Below are 21,380 nucleotides of genomic sequence, written 5' to 3'. Positions count from 1 at the left end.
CTAGAAGCTCTGTCCAAAATTAAACGGCATTGATTCAAACAAAATGCCTGGCTATCTCCAAACTAGTACTAAATACAACACTGCTGAACCCCACCTAAACCTCTTCAATGTTAAGACTCTCCACAGGGTATGTACAAGATCTCTGCAAATTGTGCCACGTGGTGCCATCCTGCAAAAGTGGCTCCATCACAGAGCCAGGCAACTGCTGCCCTATTAGCTCACAGCATCATCTGTAAAATCGTGGAATATATTTTGGTGAAGTTCCTAAACAATGAAAATGGTGGCCTACAAATCCTTTGATCATAATCAATTCAGGAATGTGAAAGATGGAGCTCATCTCCTTAATCTGCTTAATTTCTTTGCAAATGTAACAGATGCCTTTGACAAAGGTTATTCTGTCTATACAGCCTACCTTGACCTTGCTAAAAACCTTCAATATGATTCCTAGAACTAAAACATGGTGGACTGACCATAGCCTTAACTTAATGCGAATCATTTTTGTTTAGTTGCCTTTAGGAAATAAGTCTATCCTACTGATTACCACATAAATTGGACTTTTTTCTTAAAATCAGCAAAGTTATTACAGATCTATGTAACTTCATCAACAATTAATCTTTCTTCGATCTTCATGCATACTTCTACCTTGCCCAGTTAATCACCAATGGTATATCTTCCAAATTCAAGGATGCATGTCACAATTCTCCCTCTATTTTTCCTTCATCAAGTTAATTAAAGAACACAATGCTGCATTTGGAATGTACCTGTCCAAAACACTTGGACATGTTCCCTTAGCTATCAAGAAAGTGTAAAAATCTTTCTCATGATGCTCTGTCTCATACTGGTTCCTAAGTGGTGATCTCTACTATGAAAGATTCTGTCCTACGTGGTCTCCATCTCATAAACTGGTAATACTAAAAACATTAACTCCCAAAGACCTCAACCTTTATCACAACATAAACACGACTTCTTGGAGATAGAGGTTCCTCAACCAAAGAATCTCTTGCCTATGGATCATGTTACCCATGTCAAACAATGTAACACAGTGACTTCCTTCAAGTTCTGCCTTAATGACTGAATGAGTAGACACAAACATACTCCTGGAATAAACAGTATGGTCTTCATGTAGCAGGGCGGCAAATCCACATACTAAAGTCTGACTGGCAGGCTAGGCACAACATGTTCACCCAAATCACCTGCCTAGTAAGAACCTATGAACTAAAGAACATACTGCAATAACTAAATGTGTCACCAGTGATTTTCAATCAACAACCCACTTTTTTCACATTTTCTACATGGGGTTGGGGTGCTGTGTCAACTGTCACCATCTCCCTCAATCCAATGCCACTCTCTCACCTTCTTAGACACAGTCATGCCTGACTGTTGCAGGTCTTTTCTCACACAATCCATCCATCTCTTTGATGGATGCCCTTGCTTCCTCTTGTCTTCTTACTGTCTATCCAAAATCATCTTCACCAAATTGTCTTTCACTTTTCTGCACATGTGCCTGAACCACTTTAGTTTTCCATGGTTTTCTCTGCAATGACAGCTACTTTGGCTTCTGTTCTGATGTCCACATTTCTTTGTCTGTCCCACAGTGTGCAGCCTGCCACCCATCTTAACACTTCATCCCCATCACTTCCAGTTTCCTCAATAGTTCTGCCTTTACTGCCCAGGTTTCTGTACCATACAGTAGTACTGGCCAAATCACCATTTTGTCCACCTTAACATTCAGCTTCTTTGGCATTCTTCTATCATGCACTACCCCCTGACACTCTGTGCCAGTTGGCTGCAACCCCTCTGATTCTATCTTTGACCTCCTCATTCAGACTTCCATTCTCCTCAACCAACCTATTTGCTGTTATTACCAACTGACTTATCTGTACTTAACTTTCTTCTCATGTGCCTGCAGTTGTGCATTCCATTCCTCTATCTTTTGATTATGTTCGTGCTTAGAGTCTGTCTGTAGTGCAATGTGATCTGCATTCTTCTCTGACCTGTGTGGTAAAGCAGTCTGGACATCACCTACATGAACAGCAGTGGTCTCAGAGCTGAACCATGATGAACATTCACTCACACTGGAAACCCCTCTGTGAGTATGAACACTGCTCATACTTGTGTCGCGGAGTCCTTCTGCATAGCCTCCACTAATTCTTCCAGCATTTCTGGCTTCAAACCCCTGCAGAACTGCCCACATCAGCTTTCTTGGGACTTTGTCATATGCTTTTTCCAAGTCTAGGCTAGTTAGACTTTCTCCTCATCTTTAGCTTCGTCTCAACTCTCTCTCTCACTGCAAACATCAAGTCAGATGTGCTGCATACTGTATGAATCCAAACTGCTCATAACCCATCTTATTTTCCACTACTCTGCCCAGAGTTTTGAATGCTCGTACTGCTTTTTAACAATTGCACTCACCCAACAACTTACTCATATCTGTTGTGATCTCATGTGAGCCTGCTGCTTTCCCTGACTTCATTTTCTTTAGTGCTGTTACTTCTTCAAGGCTGGGCTCTCTTTCCTCATAGCCTGTTCGGTATGTTTCAATATGTGCAAAGAAGTTAACTACTGTCAACACCAATTCACATTGTCCTACTTTATCTAGAAGGTTCTACAACTGCTCTCAGAATGTACTCTTTTCCTCAGTATCACAACCCTCCTGTGGGGCATATGCTGAGAAAATGAATAGTGCTCTATTCCTTAGACTGGAGCCTGAGTGCCATGAGTCTTCTGAAGCCTCTCCCTCACCACAATTCCCACATCATTTCTAGTTTGTCATCCTCCTGAGTAGTAGATTATGGATCCCAGGCCAAATGGCTTTGTTACACTGCCCTACCATCTTGTCACCTGGACACATAGGATTGTCTAGCCTCCTCTTCACCATCATGTCATCCACTTCCCAGCTGCGTCCTGTCAGTGAACTTACATTGAATTCAGCAATCCTTAGTTCATGTTTGGCAGGCTGATCGGTTTTAAGCTCAGCTTTTGCTCAAAAAAGCTATCCCAGGTAACCTAAGCCAGGCAATTGGACATCAACTAGTAGCTTACTGACTCAGGACTGTTGGGCTTTAGGGTGGGGACAAGCTGGCCAACAGGAGCACAAACATCCCTCCCACCAATTGCATGGATCCCTGGCATACGTCAGAGTAAGCTGGGTCCTCAACCCAGTTTTCACTAGTGATATTAAAAGGTATTAGTGTGTTTATTTAAAAAAACACTTGGTTGTCAGTGTAGTAGTACTGAGTTAAACTTATTTTTTGAAATAACTATAAAGAATATGAAGATGTTATTTCCTTAAATGTTATACGTACTTTGGTCATATCAAATGGAAATCTGAATCTAAAAAGCACACACAGTTATAGAACAGGTTCAGATTATTGTTTTCTTAGGAGAGGTCTTCTAAATTATACCTTCGTAAATAAACTTGTAGGATTTAGGACACTAAGGATAATCACAAGGCTCTCTTTAGTTATGTTAGGAACCTGGGTGGGAATTCCCAGATATGCCCAGAATTAGTCCAAAATGACAAAAAATACACTGAACCCACAGACATTGCCAACATCCTAGCTGACACGTTCAGCGCAAACTTCTCCCCCCCCCCACCAAAAGGGCAAATATCTATCCCAGCAGAGTGCTGCCCCCCTGACATCTCAGATGCTCAGGTAAGAGCTGCCCTCTCCAAAGCAAAAAACACAGCATCAATGGGACCAGACGGTGTCCCGGGCTGCGTCCTACATGAACTCCAAGAAGAGCTAAACCCAAACATAAAACTACTGTTCCATCTCAGCCTTACTACAGGATATGTACCCAAAGAGTGGCATACAGCAACAGTGGTCCCTCTCCACAAAGGTGGTGCCTCAACGGATCCTGGAAACTATCGCCCCATAAGCTTGACTAGCTTGGTCTGCAAAGCTATGGAAAGGATCATCATGGACCTCATAAATAAATATATTGGGGACTTACAGACCCTGGATCCTACCCAGTTTGGCTTTGTTAAGGGCAGATCCTGCCTCTTAAACCTGGTCAATTTCTTTGAAACAGTCACCAAGGCCATTGACGAGGGGAAGGTGGTCCACACAGCCTACCTGTACCTCGCAAAAGCCTTCGATACAATACCCCACTTGGGCATTACAGATAAGCTCACCAGCTTAAATATAAACCCCTATGTCACTAGATGGGTTGCAAACTGGCTCAAGGACAGAACCCACATGGTTAGAATTGCTGGAGCCATGTCAGACTCCAAACCAGTTACAAGTGGCATCCCACAAGGCTCAGTCCTGGGACCTCTCTTGTTCGGTATATATTTCTCGGAGGTACAGGCCAACACGGAAGGACTGTGGCTGACCAAGTTCGCAGATGACTGCAAACTGGGCGCCATAATCGACTCTCCAGCCGACACAAGCATCCTCCAAAAGGGCCTCATAGAAACAGACAACTGGTACCAGAGCCATGGCCTCAAGCTAAATGCCAAAAAGTGTATAGTCATCCCCTTTGGCAAAAACAAAGTGCCCACAAATTACCACATAGGTGGTAATCCATTAAGTACGGAAGAAGTAATTAGGGACCTGGGGACCCAAGTTGATAGCAATCTCTCATTTGACAACCAAGTGGCCAAAGTGGTTAGAAAAACATTTTATATAGCCCACCTAATCATGAAGGGATTCACATCTAAATCAAGGGAGGTCATCGTGCCTCTTTACTCATCCCTCATCAGGCCCATAATTGAGTACAATGCCCCTTTTGGGATGTGCCTTACCAGACACCTGCAGCAACTGGAAAGACCCCAAAAGTACCTCACCAAGAGGATCAAAGGGCTCAAACAGATGCCATATGCTGCTCGTTTAAAGAAACTCCAGCTCTACTCAGTGGCATACCGCCTGCTCAGAGGCGATCTGTGCCTGACGTATAAAGCCATGTCCAACCTGGAGTTAATGGACATGCTGCACCTCAGAAAATCCAAATTCCATCGAGCTACGCGCTCGAACCTCAGCACTGAAATAAATAGGACATGCTGGAGAGACAGATTCATAACCCAGAGGCTCCCTTCACTCTGGAATAAAATCCCAGTCCAGGTTAGGCAGAGTCCCTCATTGACTCTCTTCAAGAGGAATCTTGATGAGCGGATGTGAGATCGTAAGTTTACCCCGGGTATCACTTCTGTGTCACTGTTAGACAGAGGCACAGTATACTAATCTCGAAAAAGGGCATAGCAAAATTAATTTAAAATGGGTGGCGAAAGCCAAACACACTCTGGCTAGGCTTATAAGTGCCCTAGGGCAGATAGCCTAGTATGAACCTATGAACCTATAAAAAAAATGGGTTTACCCCACTGTCCAGTATACAACTCAGTAACATAACTGATTGTTTTTAAACACCTTCACTGAATTATTACTTGTGACACAGGCAAACTTACATTTATATAAAAGTAATCAAACCATATTAACAAGTTCACAATTACAAACATTTTATATCACATACATTGTTCTATACAATAAAATCAATCCAGCCAACATCACATACATTGTTCAGTTTCTGCCTTCCTCCAAAATATTTTCCTGTGAGTATTGTTCCCACAATTTCCATTTTCCTACGTAATTTTCTCCTACTCTTTTCTAAAGATCACTCTTCCTGTTCTTTTATCTCTGTTACAATATTCACTACTTCAAGTGCAGCTGGTTTAGACTTTTATGATTTTCATTTTCTAGTAATTACTTTTTTGGCAGACACCAGAGTTAAACTTAACAAGGCTTACTATGTCTACACAATTAGATCCTGTATCCCAGCTAAAAAAAAATAATTTCCTTAGTTACATTCATGTGCTTGCCCATTATTCCTGGCAGAGTACCCTGTATGGATTTATTTAAGTCTGCCAACTCATTACACTCCTAGAACATATGCTGCCAGGTATTCTTTCTCACCCATTACACCTTCAACATTTGCTAGCTATCTGAGGAAATATTCTTTGAAGTCTGCTTGGGACATAAAACAATTTATGCAAACACTTCCAGGCAAAAATTCTAAATATTCTAAATGTAGCTGTATATTTCTGAGCCATGCTTCTGTCCCCCATTGTTTCTTTGTGAATTGCTTATCTAATCTCTATTCCCAATCTTTTCTAACCTCCTCTTAGTCATTCTTATAGTTATTGTGCAATATTTGATATGCTCTACTAATTATCCCTTTTTAAACAGTAGCTTCTGTTTTAGATTCAGCTAAAAACTCAACCAGTGGAGCCCTTTAATTTAGGAATTCCCTATCCATTTCTCTTTGTCTATACTCTGGTATTAATCTCGGATAGAGCAGGCAATGTCTAACCTGCAGTCCAAATGTCTTATTGGCCCCTTCCCATTCTGTAAGTCTTCCCCCTGTAATTATTTTTTCACAATATCTTAGTTCCTTTGCCAGCTTCTTCCATTAAATTTGTGCCTCCTCTTACCAAATCTCTATACCCCGTAATTGCAGTCATCCCTATCGGCAGAATCTCCTTTTTCCATTCCCATGTTAGCTTAGTTCTTAGTATACTTTCTTCTACTTTATGAATGTAATATTTTGCGTGACCGTTGTTATTCTCCTCATAAATCTGCATCCAAAATCTTACTCTCTTTATTTCTTGAATTACACCCCCTGCTTCATTATCCCCATCCACTTTGAACTGTAATTTTCTGCTTTTGTTATGTATAAGAGCTTAACACTGCAGCTCTAAAATATCCCTTCAACTCAGGTAATCCTAAACCTTTTTGTTCTATTGGAAAGATCAACTTATCCCACTTGACTCTTGCCTCTTTCTCCTCCCAGATAAAATCCTTCAGCTCTTTATTAATTACTATCCACACATCTCCTCTAATCTGTGTATAAAACTAAAGGGACTAAAAACATTTTACAGCTTGTATCTTGCTAGCCATATCAACAGACAAGTGTGCCCAGTTTCTCAATTTTGTATTGTCTCTTTCCTCATATCCTTAGCTGCCATAACAGTGTCCTTTTTAACCCATACTCCTAAAGATCTCATTTTATCATGTCCCAATAAATATAGGTATTGCTGAACCAATTCATGTGTGTGCTTGCGGTTTACAGCCATAGCCTTTGTTTTACCTTCTTTAATTTTATACCCCCAAAAAAAAACACTGAACTGTCTCAGAATGTTCCACAACACTGAGATGCCCTTTTCTGGTTTTATCAGGTACAAAATATCTACAAATTAAGCCAACTCTTCTTGAATACCATACCTATTATATCCTTGAATTACCAAGTCCATTATTTTCTTAGCAATTGGCTCTAAATATAATGCAAATAAAGGGGAAAGAGGACACTCCTGCCTGGTTCAGACACAGCTTAACAGAGATGAATCCTACCACTAGGATTTCTGCCTCCAGTCCCTCATATATCCTACAAATTAACCTTATTGTTTCAGGAAATGCAAATACTTCCACTGCCCTACTCATAAAATCACAGCTTACTCTGTTGAATGCTTTCTCTGTGTCAAGACACTCCAACAACAGTGGCATTTTCTTACATTCTGCTTCCCTCTAGATCATCATTGTTCTATTACTGTTGTCAAATCTCCCCTCCTCAAAACCACAATGATCTGTATATATCAACTTTGGCAAGACTTTTGCCATTCTTTTAGCCATTATAGACATAAACGCTTTATAATCATGGTTTAAAATTGAAATGGGCCTATATGAAACTGGATTTGATTGGTCTTTACCTTTTTCAGTATTACAACCACCACAGTTTTTTCCAGAATGCTGGTGCTTCTCCTCCTTTTTAAAATAGTATTACACAAAACCTTCCAGATCTTTATCAAAACTTTCTTCCATCCTAGCTTCTAAACATCCTCTGGAAGACCATCTATTCCTGAAGACATTCCTACTGATTGAACCGTAAAAAGCACTAGCCACTGAATAACACAGTCCAGATGGATGTACACCGGAACACACTGCTCGTACACCAGGAATAGATGAAGATGTTTAATAAATCCTCACAAATAAAACAGAACAGGTTAAGCGCTTTCAACCGTGATACACAGTCTTCCTCAGAACAATATATTAAAACAATATAATCCAATTTATATCCTTCTGAATAGAATGATTTGATGACATAACTACCTCAGTAAACCGCCAAAATATTTAAAGGCATATTTATCCAAAAAGCAATCTTTGTATTCATTAATACTGCATTTTGCAATGTGAAAATAGTCAAGACACTTGTCGTGTACATAAAATATACTCTAAAAATATATACTAGTAAAAAGAATGGTGTGAATATCATACAGATAATTTATCCTACTAATTCAAAATACATGTATATGAGTTGGGAGTTTAAAACATGCCTACAAAATATATGTTTCTGTAAGAGACCAAAATCATGTGGTGTCATTCAATATGCAAAAAATTGGTACATAGTAATAAATACTGAATTTAACAAATAATACTTTAAAACATACTGAACATCCAAGACAGATGTAATAAAATACAGTTAAATATACTTATATACAAAAATATAAAACATAATGTGAAACATGATATGTACTGAGATATCAGTACATCCTAAAAGAGAGGGCAGATAATAATTACGAACACATTAAAAAAGGTTTGATGCTGATAAAGTCGTTCAAACCCGGTTTTCGGGTTGAATCTGTCAAAATCTGCCATCTACTTTCTTTAAGGGCCAATTCAATTTTCCAATTTCCTCCATAAGGAGAAATGTACACCTGATCGATAATACAAAAATGGAAACTATGATCACTACCTTTGTCTGCAATATGCCTATATAAGGCATTTTTGTTGTTGCACTTTTGTATCCTGTACTGGTGTTCATACAGCCGTTTCTTCAGCTGCCTCTCCGTTTTACCTATATAGTGGGCGTTACATAATTTACAAAGGGCCACATATACCACGCCCTTTGTTTCACAATTTCCCTTCAGACTTTTAATGTAGGTGCCATTAATATCATTCAGCCTGAAGCCCTTATCCTGGTTGATGTATCTACATTGTTTGCACCTACCGCACTTTGTTGTTCCTCTATTGTCTTCTCTACACACATTGCCCCTGTTGATACTGGCCCTTTCCAACAGGTTTTTTACATTAGGAGCAGTCTTATATACATATTTGGGGACTTTACCTAAAATCTCATCAGAATCGAGTGCTGCCATCAATTCCCAATGTCTGACAAGAATGTCAATGATAATATGTGTAAAGGGTGTATACGTAAGGACACATGCTCTTCCCCTGAATATATTCACTTTATCATTCTCCTTCATCAAGCTGTAATTTCCCAAAATGGGAGTATATTTTAATCCCCATTGACTCTGTACTTGATTGATCACCTCCGTGATCATCTTTTCTGGATATCCACAATCCAAAAAAAGCTTTTTAAGTGTAGTAAGTTCTGACATCATAATGTCCCTGGTGGAGGACATCCTGGCTACTCTTATACTTTGGCCTTTTAAGATGTTCTTAAAGACATGGGGGGGATGATTACTGGTATAGTGAATGTAGTCATTTGAAAAAGTGGGCTTCCTGAAGACTCTAGAAATGAAGCCCTCAAGGTTGTGACTGATGAGTGTGTCTAAATAGGGTATTTCTTTACAATTGTGGCTGTGGGTGAATGTTAAAAAATCTGTAGTTGAATTAAGATAGTTCATAAATTCATCTAACCTAGCCACTGAAGCGTTCCAAAGGATGAAGATGTTGTCAAGGTATCTTACATAATATGTAATATCTGAATCAAATTGACTGTTTAACACAAATCTCGATTCCCATTCAAGCATGACCAGGTTAGCGTACATGGGGGCACAAGCCGCCCCCATGGCAACTCCCCTGGTCTGCCTGAAAAATTCTCCCTGAAATGCCACAAAGTTGTAGTCCAAAACCAATCCCATCATGTCACAAATCAAGTTGATCTTGTCCCAGGTAAAACCTGAATATTTGCGTAGACTACTGGCGAAAAATTCCAAACCTTGCTCTTTGGGGATACTAGAGAACAAATCTTTGATGTCTATAGTAAGATATGTAATGTGAGCCTGCCATTTGTCCCTAGTTAAATCACCTAAAAATCTCCACGAGTCTTTCATGATGTGAGGAATGGAGTCATAAATGTTTTTCAGCCATCGGTCAATCAACTGACCTATCTTAAAGGTCTTGGACCTAGATCCTGATACAATGGGCCGAAACGGAGGGTTTTCTAAAGATTTGTGGATCTTGGGTATCCCAACCATCTTGGCCAAGATGGGATAGTCAGTCTTCAAAAAAGTATAAGTGTCATTGGATATCCTGTTGTCAATCAAGTATTCCTCCAAACACAGGTCAATCCTTTTGTATCCAATAGAAATTTGGTTCAAAGATATACTCTCGTAATTGCCCGACTCGTGTAGGAGATTATGTATGACATCATTGTACTCAATGGTGTAAAAGACAACAGCCCCACCTCCCTTATTGGGCTTCATGATTCTGATGTCTCTATTGCACATAAACTTTTTCAGACATTCCCTCTCAGTTGGTGTAAGATTGTCATCGTATGTAATCCTGTCCTTTTTGATGTTCCTGTGTAAATGGTAAATATCATTACATACCATTTTTTCATAGTTTAATATAGATGGATTACTTACTGGTGTGTAAGTACTTTTTTTCTTTAGGTCGGTACCTGCTATGCCGACTACATTGTTAACCTGATTGGAGTTAGTGTCGGCTTGTTTGTCAAATAGTACTGCAAGATTAAGCCTTCTACAATACATCTTCACCTCCTTGATGTTGTCTACTAAGTTCATCCCGGTCATGGGAATGTATTTCATCCCCTTACTCAATAATTTGACAAAATCAGTTTCAATTACGGTGTCTGTATAATTGTATACTTTATACCCTTCATTCACAATAATAGTGGGACGTAGATTGTCAGTACTGGTGGTGGAGCATGGATTATCTGAAATACTCACCACCCAGGTGTTCTCCTTGTTGTTGGGAGTTGTACTGTCTTCAATACTGACTCTATTTAAAGTACTTTCACAATTAGATAATAGTGGAGTTGGAAGTGGACCATAAGACGAGAACTCATAGGGGTATGGGGGGAACACTGGTGTAGTAATGGAATGATTCACCTGTTTTTTCCTCAGTACCTCTGGTGGTCTCTCACTAATAAAAACCTCCCCCACTACAGAAATATCAAGGTGCTTTGCCTGTTTCTTCATCAGTACCTCTGATAGTTTCTGGCTGGAAAAAACCTCCCCCCCTGAAAATTTTCTTCTCTAAAACCACTTTTAGACGGTTTTCTCCTGGTACGTTGCATGTACTGGTTGTTATCCACACTCCTATTGACCGGCCAAATGTAAGCTCTATTGTTCTTGTAAGAATCTAAATCACGTAAGATTTTGTTTTGTTTCCTCTCAACAATACCTGATATCTTGTGATCTGCCACAGTGTATTGTTTCTTATATAACTCCCTCCAATAGTCAAAGTCTACGTGATTAATAATGGTTAAGTTCATACTCTCCACTTCTTTAGTTAATCTAACAAGCTTTTCATCATTGTGTTTAATCAACAAGTTAATGTAAGCTACACCAAAACCATCAAATAATTCATTAAATTCATTCATAGTGTTTGCCCCATAATCTATACCCAAAGGTAGTTTAAAAAATCTTAGACCCTTGGGTACAACTTTGTGTTCAAGACATTTGGCTAAATAACTACAGTCTACCTTAGTGTTCTTAATAGCCACTAGTTTACGTCCAAAATCATAAATCAAATCTCTCACAGGTAGCTGTATCTCATCAGCTTTACTAAATTTGGATTTAGATTTGTGTGTATAATCCCCTTCATTATCAAAAAAATCAATGTTGTCATCTAAAAACTGTTCCATTAATACATTTTTGTTCCCTTCAAAGTGCAAACATTCATGGTTGTTACATACACTCATCTTTTGTACAAAACCCGTATTGCCTTGTTTAGCATAAACATTGTTATCTGCCCTCTCTTTTAGGATGTACTGATATCTCAGTACATATCATGTTTCACATTATGTTTTATATTTTTGTATATAAGTATATTTAACTGTATTTTATTACATCTGTCTTGGATGTTCAGTATGTTTTAAAGTATTATTTGTTAAATTCAGTATTTATTATTATGTACCAATTTTTTGCATATTGAATGACACCACATGATTTTGGTCTCTTACAGAAACATATATTTTGTAGGCATGTTTTAAACTCCCAACTCATATACATGTATTTTGAATTAGTAGGATAAATTATCTGTATGATATTCACACCATTCTTTTTACTAGTATATATTTTTAGAGTATATTTTATGTACACGACAAGTGTCTTGACTATTTTCACATTGCAAAATGCAGTATTAATGAATACAAAGATTGCTTTTTGGATAAATATGCCTTTAAATATTTTGGCAGTTTACTGAGGTAGTTATGTCATCAAATCATTCTATTCAGAAGGATATACATTGGATTATATTGTTTTAATATATTGTTCTGAGGAAGACTGTGTATCACGGTTGAAAGCGCTTAACCTGTTCTGTTTTATTTGTGTGGATTTATTAAACATCTTCATCTATTCCTGGTGTACGAGCAGTGTGTTCCGGTGTACATCCATCTGGACTGTGTTATTCAGTGGCTAGTGCTTTTTACGGTTCTTTGGTTTTGTTACCGTGATGGATGCTTCAGTGGAACTTGGCGCTGCTTCATTGTGCAAGGAAGACGTGGACACCTTAAGAGCAGATTTGTCGGCTCTACAAAATGAAGTGCATCGACTTATGGATTTGGTTACTGGTTTAGTAACCACTATTAACAGCAAAGACAAACCAAGTGGGGAGATGGAAGGCTTGCGAAGGGACGCCGTCGAGAATAGTAGCCCGGACAGACCGGAATGCAGGAAATGCAATGCCGGGATGGTAGCGTCATCTCCAGAGCAACACGTGGTGAACGCATTACGCACTCCTGACTGTGGGTTTCCGAGAGAGCTGAGAGACACGGATGGTGTCTCGGACGGCAACCGCAATTGTGGTATTTCCAACATTGATTTGCCCAACAGAGATAAAACTGCATATGACATGGGTTTGGATTTATTTATTCAGGAAGACGACCACTTCAACAACGAACGGTTGCAGAACGCATCCGAACATGATTTTACTTTCGATTTTAGTGTAAGCAAGGCACGACGCGAGAAACAAAATGCAGGAGCTCGACCGAAGGACTCTTACTTGGTTAAGACATATGGACATGGAAAACCTAAGAACACATCGGTTCCTAAAGGTATTACGACTCAGACTGTTACACACAACACACCCAGTGTGTGTTGTAACAATGTTTATGCTAAACAAGGCAATACGGGTTTTGTACAAAAGACGAGTGTATGTAACAACCATGAATGTTTGCACTTTGAAGGGAACAAAAATGTATTAGTGGAACAGTTTTTAGATGACAACATTGATTTTTTTGATAATGAAGGGGATTATACACACAAATCTAAATCCAAATTTAGTAAAGCTGATGAGATACAGCTACCTGTGAGAGATTTGATTTATGATTTTGGACGTAAACTAGTGGCTATTAAGAACACTAAGGTAGACTGTAGTTATTTAGCCAAATGTCTTGAACACAAAGTTGTACCCAAGGGTCTAAGATTTTTTAAACTACCTTTGGGTATAGATTATGGGGCAAACACTATGAATGAATTTAATGAATTATTTGATGGTTTTGGTGTAGCTTACATTAACTTGTTGATTAAACACAATGATGAAAAGCTTGTTAGATTAACTAAAGAAGTGGAGAGTATGAACTTAACCATTATTAATCACGTAGACTTTGACTATTGGAGGGAGTTATATAAGAAACAATACACTGTGGCAGATCACAAGATATCAGGTATTGTTGAGAGGAAACAAAACAAAATCTTACGTGATTTAGATTCTTACAAGAACAATAGAGCTTACATTTGGCCGGTCAATAGGAGTGTGGATAACAACCAGTACATGCAACGTACCAGGAGAAAACAGTCTAAAAGTGGTTTTAGAGAAGAAAATTTTCATGGGGGGAGGTTTTTTCCAGCCAGAAACTATCAGAGGTACTGATGAAGAAACAGGCAAAGCACCTTGATATTTCTGTAGTGGGGGAGGTTTTTATTAGTGAGAGACCACCAGAGGTACTGAGGAAAAAACAGGTGAATCATTCCATTACTACACCAGTGTTCCCCCCATACCCCTATGAGTTCTCGTCTTATGGTCCACTTCCAACTCCACTATTATCTAATTGTGAAAGTACTTTAAATAGAGTCAGTATTGAAAACAGTACAACTCCCAACAACAAGGAGAACACCTGGGTGGTGAGTATTTCAGATAATCCATGCTCCACCACCAGTACTGACAATCTACGTCCCACTATTATTGTGAATGAAGGGTATAAAGTATACAATTATACAGACACCGTAATTGAAACTGATTTTGTAAAATTATTGAGTAAGGGGATGAAATACATTCCCATGACCGATGAACTTAGTAGACAACATCAAGGAGGTGAAGATGTATTGTAGAAGGCTTAATCTTGCAGTACTATTTGACAAACAAGCCAACACTAACTCCAATCAGGTTAACAATGTAGTCGGCATAGCAGGTACCGACCTAAAGAAAAAAAGTACTTACACACCAGTAAGTAATCCATCTATATTAAACTATGAAAAAATGGTATGTAATGATATTTACCATTTACACAGGAACATCAAAAAGGACAGGATTACATACGATGACAATCTTACACCAACTGAGAGGGAATGTCTGAAAAAGTTTATGTGCAATAGAGACATCAGAATCATGAAGCCCGATAAGGGAGGTGGGGCTGTTGTCTTTTACACCATTGAGTACAATGATGTCATACATAATCTCCTACACGAGTCGGGCAATTACGAGAGTATATCTTTGAACCAAATTTCTATTGGATACAAAAGGATTGACCTGTGTTTGGAGGAATACTTGATTGACAACAGGATATCCAATGACACTTATACTTTTTTGAAGACTGACTATCCCATCTTGGCCAAGATGGTTGGGATACCCAAGATCCACAAATCTTTAGACAACCCTCCGTTTCGGCCCATTGTATCAGGATCTAGGTCCAAGACCTTTAAGATAGGTCAGTTGATTGACTGATGGCTGAAAAACATTTATGACTCCATTCCTCACATCATGAAAGACTCGTGGAGATTTTTAGGTGATTTAACTAGGGACAAATGGCAGGCTCACATTACATATCTTACTATAGACATCAAAGATTTGTTCTCTAGTATCCCCAAAGAGCAAGGTTTGGAATTTTTCGCCAGTATTCTACGCAAATATTCAGGTTTTACCTGGGACAAGATCAACTTGATTTGTGACATGATGGGATTGGTTTTGGACTACAACTTTGTGGCATTTCAGGGAGAATTTTTCAGGCAGACCAGGGGAGTTGCCATGGGGGCGGCTTGTGCCCCCATGTACGCTAACCTGGTCATGCTTGAATGGGAATCGAGATTTGTGTTCAACAGTCAATTTGATTCAGATATTACATATTATGTAAGATACCTTGATGACATCTTCATCCTTTGGAACGCTTCGGTGGCCAGGTTAGATGAATTTATGAACTATCTTAATTCAACTACAGATTTTTTAACATTCACCCACAGCCACAATTGTAAAGAAATACCCTATTTAGACACACTCATCAGTCACAACCTTGAGGGCTTCATTTCTAGAGTCTTCAGGAAGCCCACTTTTTCAAATGACTACATTCACTATACCAGTAATCATCCCCCCCATGTCTTTAAGAACATCTTAAAAGGCCAAAGTATAAGAGTAGCCAGGATGTCCTCCACCAGGGACATTATGATGTCAGAACTTACTACACTTAAAAAGCTTTTTTTGGATCGTGGATATCCAGAAAAGATGATCACGGAGGTGATCAATCAAGTACAGAGTCAATGGGGATTAAAATATACTCCCATTTTGGGAAATTACAGCTTGATGAAGGAGAATGATAAAGTGAATATATTCAGGGGAAGAGCATGTGTCCTTACGTATACACCCTTTACACATATTATCATTGACATTCTTGTCAGACATTGGGAATTGATGGCAGCACTCGATTATGATGAGATTTTAGGTAAAGTCCCCAAATATGTATATAAGACTGCTCCTAATGTAAAAAACCTGTTGGAAAGGGCCAGTATCAACAGGGGCAATGTGTGTAGAGAAGACAATAGAGGAACAACAAAGTGCGGTAGGTGCAAACAATGTAGATACATCAACCAGGATAAGGGCTTCAGGCTGAATGATATTAATGGCACCTACATTAAAAGTCTGAAGGGAAATTGTGAAACAAAGGGCGTGGTATATGTGGCCCTTTGTAAATTATGTAACGCCCACTATATAGGTAAAACGGAGAGGCAGCTGAAGAAACGGCTGTATGAACACCAGTACAGGATACAAAAGTGTGACAACAAAAATGCCTTATATAGGCATATTGCAGACAAAGGTAGTGATCATAGTTTCCATTTTTGTATTATCGATCAGGTGTACATTTCTCCTTATGGAGGAAATTGGAAAATTGAATTGGCCCTTAAAGAAAGTAGATGGCAGATTTTGACAGATTCAACCCGAAAACCGGGTTTGAACGACTTTATCAGCATCAAACCTTTTTTAATGTGTTCGTAATTATTATCTGCCCTCTCTTTTAGGATGTACTGATATCTCAGTACATATCATGTTTCACATTATGTTTTATATTTTTGTATATAAGTATATTTAACTGTATTTTATTACATCTGTCTTGGATGTTCAGTATGTTTTAAAGTATTATTTGTTAAATTCAGTATTTATTACTATGTACCAATTTTTTGCATATTGAATGACACCACATGATTTTGGTCTCTTACAGAAACATATATTTTGTAGGCATGTTTTAAACTCCCAACTCATATACATGTATTTTGAATTAGTAGGATAAATTATCTGTATGATATTCACACCATTCTTTTTACTAGTATATATTTTTAGAGTATATTTTATGTACACGACAAGTGTCTTGACTATTTTCACATTGCAAAATGCAGTATTAATGAATACAAAGATTGCTTTTTGGATAAATATGCCTTTAAATATTTTGGCGGTTTACTGAGGTAGTTATGTCATCAAATCATTCTATTTAGAAGGATATAAATTGGATTATATTGTTTTAATATATTGTTCTAAGGAAGACTGTGTATCACGGATGAAAGCGCTTAACCTGTTCTGTTTTACTTGTGTGGATTTATTAAACATCTTCATCTATTCCTGGTGTACGAGCAGTGTGTTCCGGTGTACATCCATCTGGACTGTGTTATTCCTACTGATTGGTTATACATCACCAATTTTATCTCATCGCCTCCTGGTTATACATCACCAATTTTATCTCATCTCCTTCTGTCATAACTGTTAATTGTTGAGTCTCATTTACCTTTCATCTTGGCATACTTAACTCTTCCATTAATTTTTCCATTTGTACTTTTTCTTGAGTTCCTTTCTATTGCCCAAGTCATTCTGCCAAACATTTTGTGCTCTGGAGTTATCATCAAAAAACAGTAGCTTAACTGCAATCTTTCTAAACTCATGTATATTATCTGTATTCCGGAGGATGTTTAGGACTCTTACTTTACAGACACTATGGTTAATATTACTGCCAGTTTCTCAAAACCACTCCCCACATTAAACACCCTTGGCCAATCTACTCACTCCCAGCTTACTTATCTACAATCTCCACTCCCCACTACTAACACATCAAGTCAAACCAATCTCTCAGAAAACAGTCTCACCCCCGCCCCCCCAACACGCACATTCAGACTTACCTATTACCAGTCCCTTCCCTGAATTCACACTCAAGACTGTCCCTACCTCAACCATAAAAAAATTATTCCTAAATCTAAAATCTAGCTCCAACGCAGCAGATGGTTTGCCCACAGAGTATTTAAAAAAAAAATTGCTGCTGAAATTATTGGGTACCCTATTAGAATAATAATTAATATATCCATCCAAGAATCCTATGTTCCCAACCTCTGGAAAAAAAGCATACATTCTTCTCCTACACAAAGGTGTACCTCAACAGATATTTCCAACTTCCACCCTATAGCTATTCTGTCCCTCATCTCTAAACTCCTTGAAAAATGTGTACATACCCAAATACTATACTTCCTTCTCAACAATCAAATCCTTTCTCAAACCCAACATAGCTTCAGACCAGGCCACAGCACCTCTACTGCTCTAATATCCTTTATGGACATATACAATAAAGCCCATGATGCTGAGAAAATTGCCTCCACTCTATTTCTAGACTTATCTAAGGCTTTTGATACCATCTGTCACCCACTTCTTCTTGCCCAACTATTCAACATTGGACTATCCACTCCATCCATTAACTGGTTCAAAAGCTCCCTATCCAACAGACATGCCGTAAAATGGAAGCACTCCACTTCCCATATATCCATAGCCCCACTGATGTCTCACAAGGCTGTGCCCCTCACACCCTTCCTACTTAAATATACCAACTTGAAGATCGCACTACAGTGACGAAAATGTCAAAGTAACGGAGGGTAAAAATTGCGTATATGCCGTTTTGGTATTTTGCCATTTCGCGCTTTCAAGTTCGATCAAGACGCTTTCAAAAGAATGCGTCTTCCTTCATATAATAGGAACCCTTCTGTTTGGTATTCAGATGACTCCACTATTATCTGCTCTGCTGAAAATTCTATACAGTTACAACACATCAACCAAGCAGCATTTAGCGACATTGAGACATTGCTCCACAATAACCACTTGTCACTAAACCCCAGTAAAACCAAGCTCATAATATTCACTCCAAAAGAAAAACACTTCCATCAACAAATCTCAATTTAACATACTCTCCTTGAACCAAGCAAAAATTGAACTAGTGTCTCATACAAAGCTGTTGGGAGTCATAATCAATGAAAACTTAAAATATAACTTACACATTCAAAACAACATGCCCACAGAGTATTTAAAAAAAAATTGTCTTCTTTTACTGAAATTATTGGGTACCCTATTAAACAAATACTTAATATATCCATCCAAGAATCTTCTCTATGTTGCCCCACTGTTAACCAGGCTCCAATTCTGGACTAAAACATAAATTAGAAATCTGCTATAAACACAAAGGGTGTACCTCAACAGATATTTCTACACACCACTTCACACCCTATAGCTATTCTGTCCCTCATCTCTAAACTCCTTGAAAATGTGTACATACCCAAATACTATACCAGAGGATTTCCTTCTCAACAATCAAATCCTTTCTCAAACCCAACATAGCTTCAGACCAGGCCACAGCACCTATTGTGTTCACTGCTCTAATATCCTTTTATGGACATATACAATAAAGCCCATGATGCTGAGAAAATTGCCTCCACTCTATTTCTAGACTTATCTAAGGCTTTTGATACCATCTGTCACCCACTTCTTCTTGCCCAACTATTCAACATTGGACTATCCACTCCATCCATTAACTGGTTCAAAAGCTCCCTATCCAACAGACATGCCGTGAAATGGAAGCACTCCACTTCCCATATATCCATAGCCCCACTGATGTCTCACAAGGCTGTGCCCCTCACACCCTTCCTACTTAAATATACCAACTTGAAGATCGCACTACAGTGACGAAAATGTCAAAGTAACGGAGGGTAAAATTGCTTATATGCCGCTTTGGTATTTTGCCATTTCAAGGCTTTCAAGTTCGATCAAGACGCTTTCAAAAGAATGCGCCTTCCTTCATATAATAGGAACCCTTCTGTTTGGTATTCAGATGACTCCACTATTATCTGCTCTGCTGAAAATTCTATACAGTTACAACACATCAACAGCAGCATTTAGCGACATTGAGACATTGCTCCACAATAACCACTTGTCACTAAACCCCAGTAAAACCAAGCTCATAATATTCACTCCAAAAGAAAAACACTTCCATCAACAAATCTCAATTTAACATACTCTCCTTGAACCAAGCAAAAATTGAACTAGTGTCTCATACAAAGCTGTTGGGAGTCATAATCAATGAAAACTTAAAATATAACTTACACATTCAAAACAACATCAGCAAAACATACAAAATGATGTCTTCTTTACTGACATAATCTATTCCATTCTCTCCCCCTACTAAACAAATACTTGACGCCACCTTCCTCTTACTGTCTCTTCTCTATGGTGCCCCACTGTTAACCAGGCTCCAATTCTAACTAAAACATAAATTAGAAATATGCTATAACAAAATAGTCACATTTGCAACAAAAACTCATCTTTCTACACACCACTGCACACCCCTAAACATTTTAAACTGGCTTGAAAGTCCCCATTATCTCACCTATCTCCAACTATCGCACACAAAATACTGACTAAACCAGAGGATTGTCCTGCCCCAAATTCCATATTTTCCCAGAACAATCTCAGTAGGTCTCTGAGATCAGAAAACCAACACCTATTGTAAGTTCACAAACCCAAACTATCCTTTATGGACATATACAATAAAGCCCATGATGCTGAGAAAATTGCCTCCACTCTATTTCTAGACTTATCTAAGGCTTTTGATACCATCTGTCACCCACTTCTTCTTGCCCAACTATTCAACATTGGACTATCCACTCCATCCATTAACTGGTTCAAAAGCTCCCTATCCAACAGACATGCCGTAAAATGGAAGCACTCCACTTCCCATATATCCATAGCCCCACTGATGTCTCACAAGGCTGTGCCCCTCACACCCTTCCTACTTAAATATACCAACTTGAAGATCGCACTACAGTGACGAAAATGTCAAAGTAACGGAGGGTAAAAATTGCTTATATGCCGTTTTGGTATTTTGCCATTTCGCGCTTTCAAGTTCGATCAAGACGCTTTCAAAAGAATGCGTCTTCCTTCATATAATAGGAACCCTTCTGTTTGGTATTCAGATGACTCCACTATTATCTGCTCTGCTGAAAATTCTATACAGTTACAACACATCAACCAAGCAGCATTTAGCGACATTGAGACATTGCTCCACAATAACCACTTGTCACTAAACCCCAGTAAAACCAAGCTCATAATATTCACTCCAAAAGAAAAACACTTCCATCAACAAATCTCAATTTAACATACTCTCCTTGAACCAAGCAAAAATTGAACTAGTGTCTCATACAAAGCTGTTGGGAGTCATAATCAATGAAAACTTAAAATATAACTTACACATTCAAAACAACATCAGCAAAACATACAAAAATGATGTCTTCTTTACTGACATAATCTATTCCATTCTCTCCCCCTACTAAACAAATACTTGACGCCACCTTCCTCTTACTGTCTCTTCTCTATGGTGCCCCACTGTTAACC

At 38.6% G+C, this 21,380-nt stretch overlaps 1 protein-coding gene across 2 annotated transcripts in view; it reads right to left on the bottom strand.

Moving 5' to 3' along the window:
* The window catches only part of STXBP5 (syntaxin binding protein 5), a 3,006,986-nt gene that overhangs the window by 1,825,800 nt on the left and 1,159,806 nt on the right, over positions 1–21,380 (bottom strand). The gene's annotated exons all lie outside the window — the stretch shown is intronic.

This window comes from Protopterus annectens, chromosome 1.part0, assembly GCF_019279795.1.
Source record: "Protopterus annectens isolate FY-2018-M chromosome 1.part0, PAN1.0, whole genome shotgun sequence".
Taxonomy (NCBI): domain Eukaryota; kingdom Metazoa; phylum Chordata; order Ceratodontiformes; family Protopteridae; genus Protopterus; species Protopterus annectens.
Note: the sequence above shows the minus strand (reverse complement) of the source record. Positions and strands in the feature narration are given on the sequence as shown.